This window comes from Heterodontus francisci, chromosome 6 (genome assembly GCF_036365525.1).
Source record: "Heterodontus francisci isolate sHetFra1 chromosome 6, sHetFra1.hap1, whole genome shotgun sequence".
NCBI lineage: Eukaryota > Metazoa > Chordata > Chondrichthyes > Heterodontiformes > Heterodontidae > Heterodontus > Heterodontus francisci.
Window position 1 is genome coordinate 45,184,445 of NC_090376.1, and position 11,993 is coordinate 45,196,437.

Consider the following 11,993-nt stretch of genomic DNA (forward strand, 5'->3'; position numbering starts at 1 on the left):
AGATTGTGGCATTAAGATAGCTGTAGGTTTGATTTCATTTCCGTAACATTAACTGCCCCCATAAAATTAAAATGGAGATTTATTTCTCGCGAAAGCATTGGAAACTGAGAAAAATGTCACTAAATGAGAACATGACCACAGTATATACCATACAAATCATTTTTACAGATGTTATTTGTTTCTGATTTATTACCTGCGAAATCAATTCTCTTACACAAGCCTTCTCAGTAACTCCCATGTCTGTCTGCTGACACACTGGGGGGGGGGGGGGGAAAGGACACATTTTTTCACGAAACGGGGAGGGCAATATGTTATCAATAAATCACATTGTCTCGCGTTGCATTTAGTTTTTTTCCCCCTATGTGATCGTGATTGTTTTAATTTTCGGTGTGACACTTCCGCGTCACAGTTGAATTTAAAATATAGGCTTTCCTTCTTGAATCCACTGCTGCATCCATGAATGTTACAGGCAGGTAAACCAAGAATGTCTTTTTAACTCGTATCCACCCCAAAGGCTTTTTTTAAAAATTGTAGTCCAATTGCAAATCCTACACATGAATGTGGATGTTGTGTGTGGATGTATTTACGGTAAAAATCCGAGAAGTCCCTGCATTTAGTCACTAATAATTATCAATTATATAAATTGTTTATCAGCAGTGCGTAAAATGGTTCAGGGCACAGGAAATTATATAATGCATTCCTTTCAAAATTACCGCTAACGATATATCTATCCCACGAGCGATTACTTAGCTGTGGCAGCACTTTTCAATGTATTTGTGTGTGTAGACATGTTGCTTGTATAGTATTTGCTTTCTAAAATAGGTCACTACAGGGTAATAAGAAAACGAAAATGTTAATATTACTCAATGATCTGGTTTATTAACTGCGCAATATTATCGAACGCATTAATTTACTATATTTCTACAACTAGAATGAGTAAGGAAATGTACTGTGTCGTTTTGTCAGATACAAAAACGTTTTGATTTTAATGTGATCACTTTAAGAGATCAGTGAAAGCGCTGCTCGGAACAATGCTCAGAAATGTTACCCCAGCCATCGGGAAAGACGCTCCGCTGCTGGCGGAAAGTACATTTCAAAATATTTTCTTACTTTAAGGAACATGCAGTCGTTGTACACACATGACGGCTATTCATCTGACAACAATACTTAAATAAGAATATATCTGCACAAAACAACCCACATCGAACAGAAAACAAGGAGCTAAAATGGCCAGTTTAGCACCGGAAGACAGCACCTCAGTGTAATTAATATTCAACATTGCTCCAGGAGCGTGCATTTAGCTAAGGTGAACAATTCATCGATCAACTTCCACCAAGTGATTTTCTTTCTTCCTACGGTTAATCTACATACACACAAACACTGCTTCAGGAAAAGGCAAAACACTGCGGATGCTGAAAACCTGAATAGAAAATGTTGGAAATAGCTTGAGAAGCATCTGTGGAGAGAGAATTAACGTTTCGAGTCTGACCTTTCTTCACAACTGGAAAATACTCCAGGTGTTAAGCAAGCACGGAGGCAAGTAAAGGGGAGGAGGAAAGAAAAGGCAATTTGTGACAGGTGGGAGTGATATAAATCTCGGAAGAGGTGATGGTACAAGGAAAAGGCGGATGGTTAATGGTCCAAATACAGTACACTAAATTGGAAGTACACGTATACTGCCGTTTCAGTTGGAAGGAATGTTTGGGATCCTGGATAGTGGGAGCGGAGGTGGTGAAAGAAAAGGTGTGGTATGGGAAGGAGAGTAGTTGTTGAGGTGATGGAAGAGTGGATGTCACCGAGGGAATGATCCCTCTGGAATGCTGAAAGGGGGAGGGGAAGGAACGTTGTGCTTGATGATGACATTGGGCTGGAGGTTGTGGAAATGGCACAGGATGATCAGTTAAATGTGGAGGTTGGTGGGGTGCAAGGTGGTTCACGAGCGCGGAAGGAGTGCAGGAAATGGGCCAGAAATGGTCGAGGGCCCTACCAACCACAGCGGAGGGAATCTTCAGTTGTGGAAAAAGACACTTCAGATTTGTGACCTTTCGTCAGTACTATTGTGTTCCTCTCCAGCTGCTGCCCGACCTGCTGATACTTCCAGCATTTTCTGTTCATATTACAAACACCACTTCAACGTGATTACGGGTTCAGGTTAGCTCATGATATGGAAAGTAGGCAGGTGACTTGTGGATCAAGCATCTCCAATGGATGCGTACATTGAATATACAAGGAGCTAAAGTGAGGGGAGATTAACAGCAGCATTTGGTATCTTACACACATCACCATGAACAGGTACAAGGTGAGCCACTTGCCAGGAAGGCAATGGAAGAGAGAAGTCAGCTAAACTATTAACATCAAGTCTAACCATTTTCAGAAAAAAAACAAGGCACTGAAGGTAGGAGATATAACTTAGCTGACATAACTTCCAAGAATTTGTATAAGGGAATATTTAATTGATTTCTTGCAAATTAACACTTGATAGCTCCAGGTGTCATACTGAGACTCCATTTAAGCACAACTTTAATTGAATAACTAAATTGCTTTGAGCTGCTGTAGACATTAACAGAAGAGTTACAAGGGCCTCAAAGGGTCATGGGCTAAGGAGTTAAAAACAACATCAACTAGAACTCCTACTGAATGAACTCTGCTGAACATTAGGTACTTGCACATGTTGGAACATGACTGGGCTTACCTAAAACCATAATAGTAGGCCATGGGGCCCCTCAAGCCTGCTCCACTGTTCATTATTACAGCTGAACTTTTACATCAACTGTACTTTCTCACCCCATCCACACATCCATTGATTCTTAGTGCCCAAAATCTAGCCCTCAGTCTTGAACATACTAAACAACTGAGCATCCACAGCCCTCTGTCTGCAGTAGTTCTAAAGCTCTTTTGAGTAAAGAAATTTCTCCTCTTTGAATCATGGAAAGTTTACAGCACAGAAAGAGGCCACTTGGTCCATCGTGTCTGCACTGGCCCATTTTCCAGCATTTGGTCCATAGCCCTGCAGGTTATGGCACTTCAGGTGCACATCCAGGCACTTTTTAAATGAGATGAGGATTTCTGCCTCGACGACCCTTTCAGGAGTGAGTGGCAGACCCCCCGCCCCGCCCACTGGGTACAAAAAAATTGCCTCATCTCCCCTCTAATCCTTCTACTAATCATTTAAAAACTATGCCCCCTAGTCACTGATCCCTCTGCTAAGGGAGATAGGCCCTTCCCATCCCCTCTATCCAGACCCCTCACACTTTTGTACATCTCAATCAAATCTTCCCTCAGCCTCCTCTGTTCCAAGGAGAACCCCAGCCTATCCAATCTTTCCTCATAGCTGCAATTTTCCAGTCCTGGCAACATCCTCATAAATCTCCTCTGTACCCTCTCTAGTGCAAATACATCCTTTCTGTAATGAGGTGACCAGAACTGCACACAGCATGCAAGTTGTGACCTAACTAATGTTTTACATAGTTCCAGCATAACCTCCCTACTCTTATATTTTATGACTCAGCTAATAAAGGATTCCATATGCCTGCTTAACCACCATATCAATGTCCTGCTACCTTCAGGGGATCTGTGGACATACACTCCAAGGTCTCTGTTACGACCAGGTGAAGAAGGGGTCTCTGGCTCCCCTCTGGCCCCTTTCCTGGTTTGGCTGTAACAGGGCCCTTGCTCACTGCTCTCTAACTGTAATTGTAAATGAACCAAACAAGAAAGATATAAGTTTATTAGTCTTAACACTCTAACTCAGTTAAAATTACTAAAAATACATGATGCAACCATGCTAGCATGCATAAGAGATAAACACATAGACATAGAGGAGAAAGAATTAAACGGGGAGGGTTTATAGTAGTAGATGGAATTCAGTTGCTGTCTTTAGTTTTGCTGTAGAATTGCAGTCTTGTAGTTCTCACTGGGGCCCAATGCACACTTTCAAACTTTATCTTTGGGTTCCAGAAGGCTGAAGAGGTCGTCTGTCTTGAGGCTTAAGCTGCTTCCATTGGTCCCTGTAACTTTGCTTGAGAGAGACACACACACAGAGAGAGGTACCTTCCTTCTCTTTGGTCTTCAAGTTGCAGTCCGCCCCAAACTTTTCTGTGAGGCACATTTCAACAGTTCCCAGTCTGGCCAGCAGGTTAGTCATGTGACCAGATCTTTGTTTGAAACAGCATCGTCTGCAAGGATTGTTGATTCTTCGAAGCTTACTAGGCACATTCGGGTTGGGGGGGGGCGGTGCAGGAAAGAGTGCTGGCTCTTAGACAATGGCTCTCAACATCCTTTAATCATCACCATTAACAAAACCCATCTTGCTAATTGAATCAGGGAGCACTCCCATTGTCTCTCCATGCAACTGTCTCTTGAAATGCAAATGTGCAGCCATGTTTTGTCCTTGTCCAAAAGGTTCAAGATTCTTTCTCCCTGTATGGACGAGAGCAGAGACTGTAGGGAGGATGAGCAAACTGACCATAGCACCAATGGAACCATTCAAGTGGGGGGTAGAAAAAAAGAGAAATGTAGTCGTAATCGGGGATAGTATAGTTACGGGCATAGACACTGTTCTCTGTGGCCAGGAGCGAGTCCCGAAGGCTTTGTTGCCTACCTGATGCCAGGGTTCAGGATATCTCATCTGGGCTGCAGAGGAACTTGGAGTGGCAGGGGAAAGATCCAGTTGTCATGGTCCACGTAGGTACCAACGATATAGGTAGAATGACGATAGAGGTTCTGCTGAGGGAATATGAGCAGCTAGGGGCTAAATTAAAAAGCAGAACCAAAAAGGTAATAATCTCAAGATTACTACCTGAGCCACGAGCTAATTGGCACAGGGTCAATAAGATTAAAGAGGTAAATACATGGCTCAAAGATTGGTGTGGGAGGAATGGGTTTGAATTCATGGGACATTGGCACCAGTACTGGGGAAGGAGGGAGCTGTTCTGATGGGACGGGTTCCAGCTGAATCATGCTGGGACCAGAGTCCTGGTGAATCGCATAATTAGGGCTGTAGATAGGGCTTTAAACTAAATAGTGGGGGGTGGGGGAGGGTTCAGTTGCATGGAAAATTAGGAAGTCAAAGCTAAAGGAGAAGGTAGGAGTGCAGGTTAGTGATGAGGCTGATTGTTGCCAGAATATAAACGGTAGGGACAGAACGTGTGAACATCATATTGCCCCAAGGAATCGTACAAGAGAAGGGAAGTTTGATAATAGAACAAACTTAAAGGCTTTGTATCTGAATGCACAAAGAGTTAACAGCACAAATAGAGACGAATGGGTATGATTTAGTGGCGATTACTGAGATGTGGTTGGAGGGAAACCAGGTTTGGGAATTGAATATCCAAGGGTAGTCTGTATTTCAGAAGGATTGGCAGGAAGGAAAAGGAGGTGGTGTAGCTTTGTTAGTAAAGGAAGCGATCAGTGCTGTAGTGAGAAATGATATAGCCACTGGAGATCAAGGCATAGAATCAATCTGGGTAGAAATAAGAAATGGCAAGGGAAAGACGACCCTGGTGGGAGTAATCTATATCTCCCCAAACAGTAGTTCCACAGTGGGGCACAGTATAAACCAGGAAATACTGGGGGCTTGTAAGAAAGGTACGGGCAATTTTAATATGCATATAGACTGGATTAATCATATTGGCAGGGGGAGCCTCGAGGGAGAGTTCATTGAATGTATTAGAGATTGTTTTTTGGAGCAATATGTTGTGGACCCAACCAGGGAGCAGGCTATTCTAGATTTGGTATTGTGCAATGAGGTGGGATTAATTAATGGTCTCATAGTTAAGGATTCTCTAGGGAAGAGTGATCATAGCATGCTAGAATTTCAAATTCAGTGTGAGGGCGAGAAACTGGAGTCCCATACTTGCATTCTGGAGTTAAACAAAGGTAATTACATAAGCATGAGGTCAGATTTGGCCCTAGTGGACTGGGCGGGAAGACTAAAAGGTAGTTGATGAACAGTGGCAGATGTTTAAGGAGATATTCAATTCCTCCCAACTAAAATATATTCCAGAGAGGAAGAAAGATTATAAGAGGGGAAAAAACATCCATGGCTAAGCAAGGAAGTTAAGGATAACATAAAGACAAAAACTAAGGCATACGATATTGCAAAGGCCAGTGGCAGGCTGGAAGATTGGAAACTTTTAAAGATCAACAAAGGGTTACTAAAAAAGTAATAAAAAGAGCAAAGATAAATTATGAAAGAAAACTAGCGTAAAATATAAAAACAGATAGCAAAAGCTTCTATAAGTATATAAAAAAGGGAAGAGAGTAGCTAAAGCGAATGTTGGTCCCTTGGAGGACGAGACTGGGGATTTAATAGAAGGGAACACAGAAATGGCAGAGACACTAAATCAGTATTTTGCTTCAGTTCACGGTGGAGGACACTCGTACCATCCCATTAGTACCAGGTAATGCAGAGGTTATAGAAAGGGAGGAACTTGGAACAATCATCATCACTAGGGAAAAGTACTGAGCAAACTATTGGGATTGAAGGCAGACAAGTCCCCAAGACCTGATGGCCTACATCCCAAGGTCTTAAAGGAAGTGGCAGCGGAGATAGCGGACCCATTGGTTATAATATTCCAAAATTCCCTGGATGCAGGAAAGTTTCCAGTGGATTGGAAAAATGCTAATATAACACCCTTATTCAAAAAGGGAGGGAGGCAGTGTTACAACCGACTGCTCCAGTCAAAGCGCCCAATCAAATTATACAATTCTGACTGTGGTGGGACCAACGAACTGTTAATTCAATCCTGTCATTCCACAGATCGGATAACATATCATTTAAAACTTTCCAAATTAAAGAGAGACCCAGCCAAATTGTATCATCTAATAACCCCTGAATGTGGCTAACCAAACCAGGTGTCTTTAAACCAACAAATTAACCCTTTAATTAGATGAACTAAATTCTTAAATATTATGAAGATATAAACAACATTTAAAATAGAAAAAATTAGAGTCCTTGCAAATTTACAGTCCAAGGTTGCTTGAAGTCCTCACAGGGCATTGCTCGAAGTCCTCAGCAGATGTTGTTTTCCTTCTCCAGTGAATTTGAACAATTAACGACTTGCAAACACTTTCAACAGAATCAATCTGACTTTAGAGTTCATGAGGGACAAAAGATTGTCACAGTCTAACTTCTCTTTCTTCAATTTAAATTACCAGACATCTCTGTTTTTGCTTGACTTTTCTTAGAATTTTGAGAGATAATAAAACAGACTAAAATCCTCTTCTTTCAGTTTAAATGGTTGGGAGCTCTATTTCAGGTGTGCTCATCACAGCTGTGTCCTCTGTGTCTTCTCAGTGTGTGTCTGTTAGGACAAACTATCTTCAACTCGTAAGCCAGTTCTAAATTGAATTGTAACAAATGTATCGCATCAGGCTCACTCCCAGTGGCTATATCTATGGTAATGAGAATGCACCCTTTGAATCAGTCTCCAAATGGCTGTTTCTAACGCAACAAAAATGCATCTTCCTACAACTACTAAGGCTTGCCAGCTCTTAAAGCAATACTGATCCCTTGCAAGGCAAACTGCACATTCTGAAAAAACTACAGGACCATGACAGCAGAAAGTAGAAAACTATAGACCAGTTTAACATCTGTCATTGGGAAATTGTTAGAATCCATTATTAAGGAAGTAATAACAGGACATTTAGAAAGTCAAAATGCAATCCATCAGAGTCAGCATGGTTTTATGAAGGGTAAATCCTATTTGACTAATTTGCTAGAGTTCTTCGAGGATGTAACAAGTAAAGTGGATAATGGGGATCCTGTAGATGTAGTATATCTGGACTTCCAGAAGGCAATTGATAAGGTGCAGTACAAAATATTAATACACAAGGTAAGATCACATTAGGGGCAATTTATTAGCTTGAATAGAGGATTGACTAACCAACAGAAAACAGAGAATAGGGATAAATGGGTCCTTTTCTGGTTGGCAAGATGTAACTAGTGGGGTGCCATAGGATTTGGTCCTCGGGCCCCAACTATTTACAATCTATATTAATGATTTAGATGCAGGGATAGAAGGTACTATAGCCAAATTTGCAAATGACACAAATAGGTGGGATAGTAAGTTGCAATAAAGAAATAAGAAATTTACAAATGGATACAGATAGGTTAGGTGAATGGGCCAAAATTTGGTAGATGGAGTTGAGCACAGATAAGTGTGAGGTTATCCACCTGGGTCGGAAGAATAGAAAGGCAAATTATCTAAATGGAGAGAAATTTCAGAGTGCTTTGGCGGAGGGATCTGGGTGTCCTCATGCATGAATTGCAGAAAACTAGTCTGCAGGTGCAGCAGGTAAGGAAGGCAAATGGAATTTTGGCATTTATTGCTAAAGTAATAAGAGTATAAAAGTAGGGAAGTGTTGCTGCAACTGTACAAGGCATTAGTGAGACCACACCTGAAGTATTGTGTACAGTTTTGGTCCCCTTACTTGAGGAGGGATGTAGTTGTATTGGAGGCAGTTCAATACATTGATTCCAAGGATGTGGGGTGTCTTATGAGGAGAGATTGAGCAGTTTAGTCCTTTATTCTCTAGCGTTAAGAATGAGAAGAGATCTAATTGAGGTATAAAGATGATTAAGGGGATTGACAAAGTAGAGAGAGGATGTTTCCTCTGGTGGGCCAATCTAGAACAAGAGGTCATAGTTTTAGGATAAGGGGTAGCAGATTTAAAAGAGATGAGGAGAAATTACTTCTCTCAAAGGGTCATGAGTCTGTGGAATTCACTACCCGAGTGCGGTGGATGCCAGGACATTAAGTAAATTTGAGGAGATAGACAGACTTTTAATTAGTAAAGGGTTGAAGGGTTATGGAGAACAGGCAGGAAAGTGGAGTTGAGGCCGAGATGAGATCAGCCATGATCGTATTAAATGACAGAGCAGGCTCGAGGTGCTGAATTGCCTACTCCTAGTTCTTACGTTCTAGCTGTTCAGCGCTGTGGTTCTGTTAAACAAGTTTTGTTCAATGTCCAGTAAAAAGTTTAAGTAGTGTTCAATATGAAAATTAAAGTTTCCATTAGGCAGGTGTGGTTTCTGTCAGTCCCTCACTTCCTCTACACTTCAGTATCCTCCCATTTATTGGGTGTTCCTTTGCCAAATGCATCACTGCACACTTCTCTGCCCACCTGATCAGTCCATTGCTATCTTCCTGCAGTCTAATAATCCTATCAACCAGGCAGCTAATTTTTGTGTCATCTGCAAACTCTTGATCATTCCCCCTACATTCCAAATCATTAATATACAACAGAAAGCAGGGGACCTAGTGCTGAGCCCTGTAGAACCCCACTGGAAGCAGCCTTCCAGTCACAAAAACACCCAATCACCTTTTGTATCCTGCCACCTTAAATTCATGCTAACTATCCTTAATTAATCCATGCCTTTCTAAGTGACAATTAATCCTGTCTCAATTGATTCAAATATTTGCCCACTACCGAGGTCAAACTGACTGGCGGAAAATTATCAGTCTATCCCTCGCTTCCTTTTTAAACAAAGTACAAAATTAGCAGACCTCCAATCCTCCAGCACCATACCTGCATCCAGCGAGGATTAGAAAATGGTCAGACCTTCTGTTATTTCCTCCCTGGTAATTTATCCACTTTCAATGATGCTAATCCCTCCTTTTTCCCTATGTTTATCACATCCAATACTTCACACTCCTCCTCAACTACAATGTCTGCACCATTCCTTCTTTTGTGAAGACAGACGCAAAGTATTCATTAAGAACCATACCCACATCTTCTGCCTCCATTCATAGGCTACCTTTTTTGTTTATGGGTCATACTCTTTCCTTCGTTACCCTCTTACTCTTAAGGTACTGAAAACTTCTTTGGATTCTCCCTGATTTTACTTGCCAATATTCTTTCATGCCCTCTCTTTACTTTTCCAATTTCCTTTTTAATTTCACCCCTCCGCTTTCTACACTCCTCTCAGCTTTCTGTAGTATTGAATTCCCGTTGTCTGACATAAGCTTTCATTTTCTGCACCATACCCTGTAAGCTCCTTGACATCCAGGGGACTATAGATTTGGCCATCCCACCCTTTTTCTTTGTGGAAACATTTTTACTCTGAAGCCCCGCAATCTCCTCTGAATTTCTCCCACAGATTTATCTTCAAGTAGCTGTTTCCAGTCCACTTTTCCTAAATCACTCATCAGCTTAGTAAAATTGGCCTTGCCCCAATTTAGAACTTTTAACTCCTGTTTTGACCTTTTCCATGATTATGTTAAAACTGAATTATGATCACTACCACCAAAATGCTCTCCCACTGCCACTCATTGCACCTGCCCAGCTTCATTACCTAAAACCAAGTCCAGAACTGCTCCCTCTCTTGTTGGATTTGCTACACACTGGCCTTGTAGTCAGGAACCTTGGATACATTGGGCTGAATTTTACTAGCCTTCCGGCATTGGGGCCCAGAAAAGTCTTCCAGGAGAGGCCCGCCACTGAGAAGGCCCCAATGCATTTTACTGGCGACGCTGAGGCTTTCATTTCAATATGTTAATAAGATGAATGCAAATGGACGCGCCTTGTCTCAGCAGCTGTCCCACACCAATATTCTGGCTGCCGGCCAGAACACCCGTGCCTTCGGGACTCCATTCGGAGTGCCGAGGAGTGACACTGGTGGGGGTGGGAGGAGTGAAATTTTCAGGGTGGGGGAGTGGGAAAGACACTTTGTATTGGCTATGAGTATGGCAGAAAGGGGTTGAAGGGCAAAAGTTGGGTGGAGGGGGCAAATCAGGTTGGGAATAAAGTTAAATTGTGTGATCATAGGCCCCCAATTTTAAGAAAATGCACAATAATTAACGTGAAAAATTCAAGTTTTTTTCCCCGTCATTGGAGGCTGTGCCTTCAGTTTGTTAAACCTCCCACCTCTTTCCTTCTTTAAGGTGCTCCTTAAAACCTACTTCTGACCAAGCCTTAGGCCATCTGCCCCAATACCACCTTATGTGGCTGGGTGTCAAATTTTGACACCCTTGAGAAGCGCCTTAGGATATTAAAGACACTATATAAATATTGCATGCCTTCTGAAAATCCAAATACTACAGCCACAGGTTCCCCCTTGTATTTACTGGGCTAGTTCTCAAAAAACTATCCAAATAAAAAGTTGACCCTGCCCTAGTGATTTTCCAAGACTTGCATTTATATAGCACCTTTCACAACATCAGGACATGCCAAAGTGCTTTAGTCATGATTTCACTGTTATAATGTAGGAAACAATAGTCAATTTGTACACAGCAAGGTCCCACACACAGCAGCATGATTTTTTTTGTGATGTTAGGGGATAAACAGCAGCCAGGACAAATGCCCAGTTACATCCTCAATTGACATCAGCATTTCCCTACTACTGCAAGGCTAACTGGCCTATGGAGCAGTTTTGTCTCTCCTTCCTTCCTTGACAAACCAGGTTTTAAATTTATTACCTTCCAATCCACAGGGACCATTTGAGAATCTAGGAACTCAGCAAGATCAAAACCAATACATCCACTATCTCTGCATCCACCAATAAAACCCTAACAAAGGCCATCTAGGTCCAGGGGATTTATTGACTTTTATGCCCATTAATTTTCAGTAATATTTTCTTTAATATTCTCAGCTTTTATTCTCCACAATTTCTGTTATGTTGTGTTTTCTACTGAAAGAAATATTTGTCTCTGCATTTCCTTATTCCCCATTATTTCTCCTGTCTCTAAGGGACCCACATCTACTTGACCAATCTCATCTTTGGTACATACTTAAAAGGACCAAGACCATTTTCCAATCTTCAGATCTATTGCTCCTTTTGGCAACACTATAAACCTCAATCTAATATATCTAACTGATTTAACTAGCCTTCATTGTACCACTTTTCTAATAGAGTTTTATTCCTCAACGTAATGTGTATTTGTTGAAAATTACTAATTAATTTTGTTACACACCTGAAGTGTGATGATACAATCATGGACCAACACTGAACAGTTACAAAAAACAGACTCTTTAAAAAGTGAACAATGGTC